We start from the raw sequence: 7,127 nt of genomic DNA, 5'->3' as shown, positions 1-7,127 counted from the left end.
GGCTCTGCCGTGTGTTGCGGCTCAGCCGCTTTATCTTTATATATTCTGTTTTTGGAGCATTTGCGGAGGGTTCCGCTTCCACAAGTCCTCTCTGGAACTCGGCGGTGTCGGGTAGGAGAAGTGGACAAGTGGATATTTTGGTTGTCCTTTTCCCTGGTGGTTTTTCCGCACATATTCTAGTTTTAAGTTAGCTTGTAGCCCCTGGCCTGGTTGTTTAGTCAGAGGGCCCCTTGTTATCACCCTGTCTCGGATTTCCCTTTGTCTCTCATTAAGACCTGGGGGGGCATCGGAGTTGGGCAGACGTAATCCGCCCTTCAAACGCGGCTGCCATGGGCTCAAGCAACCATAGTCTCGCAGGGGAATTCTGACAGCACGGGCGAGACAACGGAGTTAGGGCGCCAGGGGCTATTTTCCATTCCCGCTCCCTTCCCCAGCATTACGTTCCAGTGCTCCGGTCCCCGCAATAAGATCTCCTCAGACCAGAGTGCTGGAATCATAACACACAGTGACATGATGTGAGGAGAGCAGGAGTATAATAGGGGCTGATGGCTTCTGATGTATGAGATACACCAGAGAGTGTGGGGAGGAGACTGGTCAGATCTCTGGGCTGGTAACACACAGTGACATGATGTGAGAGGTAGAGCAGGAGTCTAATAGGGGCTGATGACTCCTGATGTATGAGATACACCAGAGAGTGTGGAGAGGAGACTGGTCAGATCTCTGGGCTGGTAACACACAGTGACATGATGTGAGGGGGAGAGCAGGAGTATAATAGGGGCTGACTGCTCCTGACTCCCCCACTGGGCAGATATATTTCCATCAATCTATACTGACAGAGGAGGGTGTAGAATAAGAGACTGCTGTAGTGACAGAACAAGGAGAATATGTGACTCCTCTCTAAGTGATTATTACTCACCTGTGCTGATATCTGTAGGGATTTCCTCCTCCTTACACTGCTGGTCATCACATACCACTCTTCTTCTTCCTTCATATCTTCTTCCTTATTATCAGCCAGACCTTCATCCTAAGTAACCCAGAAAACAATAAAATAACAGTTTAAAAATGTTTCAGTTCCTTAAAACACAATGGCCCTCATTCCAAGTCGTTCGCTCAGCAAATTTCTTCGCATCGCAGTGAATTTCCGCTTAGTGCGCATGCGCAATATTCGCACTGCGACTGCGTCAAGTAAATTTGCTATGAAGAAAGTATTTTTACTCACGGCTTTTTCTTCGCTCCGGCGATCGTAGTGTGATTGACAGGAAATGGGTGTTACTGGGCGGAAACAGGCCGTTTTATGGGCGTGTGGGAAAAAACGCTACCGTTTCCAGAAAAAACGCGGGAGTGGCTGGAGAAACGGGGGAGTGTCTGGGCGAATGCTGGGTGTGTTTGTGACGTCAAACCAGGAACGACAAGCACTGAACTGATCGCAGATGCCGAGTAAGTCAAAAGCTACTCTGAAACGGCTAAGAAGTTTGTAATCGCAATATTGCGAATACATCGTTCGCAATTTTACTATGCTAAGATTCACTCCCAGTAGGCGGCGGCTTAGCGTGTGCAATACTGCTAAAATCGCCTTGCGAGCGAACAACTCGGAATGACCTCCAATAAGTAGTAAAATCCAGTAAATAAGACACATATAGTTTCTCTACAGATTATAGATAAGCGATAAATCACTTTGGTCTTTGGTGAGGCCATAAATCCCATCTACCTGATCCTCCTGTGGGGTCCTGTGATTCTGCTCTCTACAGTCCTGGGAATAAAGAGGACGGGAACATCTCTCTGGAATACCTTCGTTAATGGGTCCATCTGTAGGTGACACACAGTTACTGAGTACATTGTGTCTATATGAGTAAGAGGTAATGGTGGTCATTCCGAGTTGATCGTAGCTGTGTGAGAGGGCAACGCCGGGTTGTATAGTGCCTGCTGCCGTGCAGGTGTAGGCGTACCACTTACCGGACGCCGCACGCTCTCACTCTCAGGTGCCGGAATCCTCGACAGTCCTGGAAACTCTTCTGGACGACACGGAGACAAGAAAACCTAAGAGGGAGAAACTGTTGAATACCGTCCCCCAAACCGTGGACCGCACGCCCTACGTGGCTGAAGAAAATCGCTCCTTCGGGCTAGGTGGGGGTCATCACCGGCGTCCGCCTCAGAGCCCGAATTTCACCTATCGGCACTTTCGCACCAGGTGGAAATTCCGCCTTGCACAGCCGTGCAAGGCTCACCGTTGCCCTGAAGGAAGGGAGATAGAAAGAAACACACACGGACAAAACGCTCAGACCGTTGTTACTCACCGTCTTACGTCTTGTACTCCAATCTTCTCCAGTTATAGGTCCCTGTAAGGAGGCAAGGAGAAAAACAGCCGTGCAGGGCCTAACTCTAATCTAGTGTGCATCCGCTACACTAACTTCATAACAAGCCCTCAAACTGGCCTATGTGTAAGTGGTGCAACACAACTATGCACAAACTTTATAACAACAATTTGCCCTGCACGGTAACATCACACATCGAAATACAACATAACACGGTGCTGTCCCTTGAAATCCCTACCCGCAGGAGGAAGGGGGTGGGCACCGCACGGCCTACCCACCTCCTGTGCCTTCCCTTATACGGGCCTCAGGCCTAACTACCTAAATACCTCGGGGTGGCCTGGGCCTAGTGCCCCGTGCCACCTTTATTCACCTCGGGGGACTTATTCCCTGGGCCTAGTGCCCCCTAGCTGCACACAGGCCGGAGACCTGACTTCACCCACGAGCCTAGTGCCCGCCTAACTTACCAGTTGGGTGACCTGGGCCTAATACCCAGGGTCACCTTGATGTACCTCTGGTGGCCAAAATACTCTAGGGCCTAATGCCCTCTAATGTTCCCACAGGCCTATTGCCTGAACGTACCCCCCGGGCCTAGTGCCCGCCTACCGTGTGGCAGAGGGCGACTCGGGCCTAACGCCCGAACCCCCCGGATGGCAGTGGTCGGGTCTGGGCCACGGGTCGAGGGGATCCCCGACTACGCGTGGCCTCGGACCCAGACGCACCGACTCTTTAGCGCCCACGGGCCGGGAGGGCCCGACTAAATGCCCACAGGCCGGGAGGGCCTGAATGTGCCCACGGGCCTAGTGCCCGAACACCTGGTGGTCTAGGGAGGAGGGCCTACAGGAGCGTGGTGCAGGCCCAAGGCCTCTTACCCGGACCGGTGGGAGAGGCTGGGGAGGGGAGCTTCGTCAGCTCTTTTGCTTCCCTCTCTCCACAGCACTCTCCGCCGATCTTCCTCTGCTGGGCCGCCGCTTCCGCCTCTTCCGGCACCGTCCCGTCTTCTTCTGCTCCTTCCCGGCTTGGCTTCGGCCTCCTCTGGTGCCGCTTCTTCCGCTGCCGCCCGTGTCTTCCTGGGATCTTCTGAAGCTCTTCTCCGCTCCGTCTCCGGCTCACGACTGAGCTCCGCCGCCGCCCAGCGCCTGATATAAGACACTGGTAGGAGGCGGAGCCATGACGCGGCGGACTCCCATTGGTCCGCCACGGCAACTCCTCATTGGGCGCCGGGCCGCGAGCAGCGATTGGCTTGCGTCCGGCGCCCTTTTCAAATCCGGAGCCGCTGATTGGAGGAACTTGGATCCTCTCGGATCCTCGTTCTTCCGTACTCCGGCGCGCTGCCGCCCGCCGCCTCACAGCTGTGCAAAATTTAGCACAGCTACGGTCATTCACACTGACATGCGGGGGGACGCCCAGCACAGGGCTAGTCTGCCCCGCATGTCATTACCGCACCCCACCCCCCCGCAGAAGTGCAAAGGCATCGCACAGCGGTGATGCCTTTGACTTAAAGAGTAGGTCCCGGCCAGCGCAGCTTTAGCGTGCTGGCCGGGAGCTACTCATCGCTCCCCTGGCCCGCAGCGGCTGCGTGTGACATCACGCAGCCACTGCGGCCCGCCCACCCCCACAGGTGTGGCCAGACCGCTCCCACGAAACGGCGTCCAAACTCCGCCACTCCGCCCCCTCCTGCCCAGCGATCGCCTCTGCCTGTCAATCAGGCAGAGGTGATTGTAGCCCTGCTATGGCCTTCGGCCGTCTGGCATGCGCCGGCGCACTATGGCGCATGCGCAGTAGGGACACATTTGCTCGGCTGCGACAAAAAACTCCAATGTGTATGTGGGAGAGCCTCAAACTTGCTCTTTATTTACAATACATGATAAACTCCTCTAGGACACACCCAATCCTCACTTTAAATATCTCTGCACAATTGAAATTTGCCCAACCTGCAGTGGAATATAATTTTGCCAAGGTGCAAATTACTCCTTCATTAATGTCTCCCAACTGTAAATCAAGGGACAATGGGGGTAATTCAAAGTTGATCGCAGCAGGATTTTTGATAGCAATTGGGCAAAACCATGTGCACTGCATGGGAGGCAGATATAACATGTGCAGAGAGAGTTAGATTTGGGTGGGGTGTGTTCGATCTGCAATCTAATTTGCAGTGTAAAAATAAAGCAGCCAGTATTTACTCTGCACAGAAACAAAATAACCCACCCAAATCTAACTCTCTCTGCACATGTTATATCTGCCTCCCCTGCAGTGCACATGGGCCCTCATTCCGAGTTGTTCGCTCGGAGTTTTTCATCGCATCGCAGTGAGAATCCGCGTAGTGCGCATGCGCAATGTTCGCACTGCGGCTGCGCCAAGTAACTTTACTATGAAGAAAGTAAGTTTACTCACGGCTTTTTCATCGCTCCGGCGATCGCATTGTGATTGACAGGAAATGGGTGTTACTGGGCGGAAACACGGCGTTTTAGGGGCGTGTGGCTGAAAACGCTACCGTTTCCGGAAAAAACGCAGGAGTGGCCGGAGAAACGGTGGGAGTGCCTGGGCGAACGCTGGGTGTGTTTGTGACGTCAGCCAGGAACGAAAAGCACTAAACTGATCGCACAGGCAGAGTAAGTCTGAAGCTACTCAGAAACTGCTAACTCGTTTGTGATCGCAATATTGCGAATACATCGGTCGCACATTTAAGAAGCTAAGATTCACTCCCAGTAGGCGTAGGCTTAGCGTGTGTAACTCTGCTAAAATCGCCTTGCGAGCGATCAACTCGGAATGAGGGCCATGGTTTTGCCCAATTGCTATCAAAAATCCTGCTGCAATCAACTTGGAATTACCCCCAATATGTATATCTAGGTGACCTACATACCTACTCTACATTACATTGCATGAAAGTCTCCTCTTACCCAGTGATATGAGTGGGTGGTCATTCTCCATTATCACATTCTTGTACAGATCCTTGTGCTCCTCCCACTCCTCCATGGAGAGATAGACAGTGACATCCTGACACCTTAAAGGAACCTGACACACACAATGACACAGTCATCACCCAGACACCTCCCCTGGTGTTACTGTATAATGTCCCAGTCCCAGCAGTCACCTCTCCAGTCATCATCCAGACACCTCCCCTGGTGTTACTGTATAATGTCCCATTCCCAGTAGTCACCTCTCCAGTCATCATCCAGACACCTCCCCTGGTGTTACTGTATAATGTCCCAGTCCCAGCAGTCACTTCTCCAGTCATCACCCAGGCACCTTCCCTGGTGTTACTGTATAATGTCCCATTCCCAGCAGTCACCTCTCCAGTCATCACCCAGACACCTCCCCTGGTGTTACTGTATAATGCCCCATTCCCAGCAGTCACCTCTCCAGTCATCACCCAGACACCTCCCCTGGTGTTACTGTATAATGTCCCATTCCCAGCAGTCACCTCTCCAGTCATCACCCAGACACCTCCCCTGGTGTTACTGTATAATGTCCCATTCCCAGCAGTCACCTCTCCAGTCATCACCCAGACACCTCCCCTGGTGTTACTGTATAATGTCCCATTCCCAGCAGTCACCTCTCCAGTCATCACCCAGACACCTCCCCTGGTGTTACTGTATAATGCCCCATTCCCAGCAGTCACCTCTCCAGTCATCACCCAGACACCTCCCCTGGTGTTACTGTATAATGTCCCATTCCCAGCAGTCACCTCTCCAGTCATCACCCAGACACCTCCCCTGGTGTTACTGTATAATGTCCCATTCCCAGCAGTAACCTCTCCAGTCATCACCCAGACACCTCCCCTGGTGTTACTGTATAATGCCCCATTCCCAGCAGTCACCTCTCCAGTCATCACCCAGACACCTCCCCTGGTGTTACTGTATAATGTCCCATTCCCAGCAGTCACCTCTCCAGTCATCACCCAGACACCTCCCCTGGTGTTACTGTATAATGTCCCATTCCCAGCAGTCACCTCTCCAGTCATCACCCAGACACCTCCCGTGGCGTTACTGTATAATGCCCCATTCCCAGCAGTCACCTCTCCAGTCATCACCCAGACACCTCCCCTGGTGTTACTGTATAATGCCCCATTCCCAGCAGTCACCTCTCCAGTCATCACCCAGACACCTCCCCTGGTGTTACTGTATAATGTCCCATTCCCAGCAGTCACCTCTCCAGTCATCACCCAGACACCTCCCCTGGTGTTACTGTATAATGTCCCATTCCCAGCAGTCACCTCTCCAGTCAGCAGCTGAATGATCTTGTTGGTGAGTTCCAGGATCTTCTGCTCATTGTCTCTCTCATGTATCAGTGAGTGAGGTGGGGACACCGTGATGGGGCTCTGGGTTGTGCTCAATCCTAGTAACCCATGGGGACAGCTACTGGGTGTCTCGCACTCACCCGATGTCTTCTTCACTACTGTGTAATCCTGTGTAATGAGGGAGATAATAGAAAGATCAAATAAAAAAATCTACCTATTTGGAGTTATTATTTTTAGGGGTTAAATGTTCATTATTATAGGTAAATATATATCCTATATCCCCATCTCTCTTTATTTATATAGATTCATATTGCCTAACTAAAAATAACTTCCTATCTCATATTATAGTAATTAGTGATATATATTACCCAAAATAGGGGAAGTGGGTTTTACACTCAGATCCTGGTATCACAAAGGGTGGACCTTTCTTCCCAGTATTCTTGACCTCTCCAACAAGGTCCCTATTTAAATATCTAGGCAAGAGTGCTGTCACTGTGACACTCCCAGACTCCCTCACCTCCCCAGTCATGTCCCTGTGTTAGTAATTGGGATAAGAGAGATGTCACTGTGACACTCCCAGA

The sequence above is a fragment of the Pseudophryne corroboree genome, chromosome 3 (assembly GCF_028390025.1).
Source record: "Pseudophryne corroboree isolate aPseCor3 chromosome 3, aPseCor3.hap2, whole genome shotgun sequence".
In the NCBI taxonomy this organism is placed as follows: Eukaryota; Metazoa; Chordata; class Amphibia; order Anura; family Myobatrachidae; genus Pseudophryne; species Pseudophryne corroboree.
Note: the sequence above shows the minus strand (reverse complement) of the source record.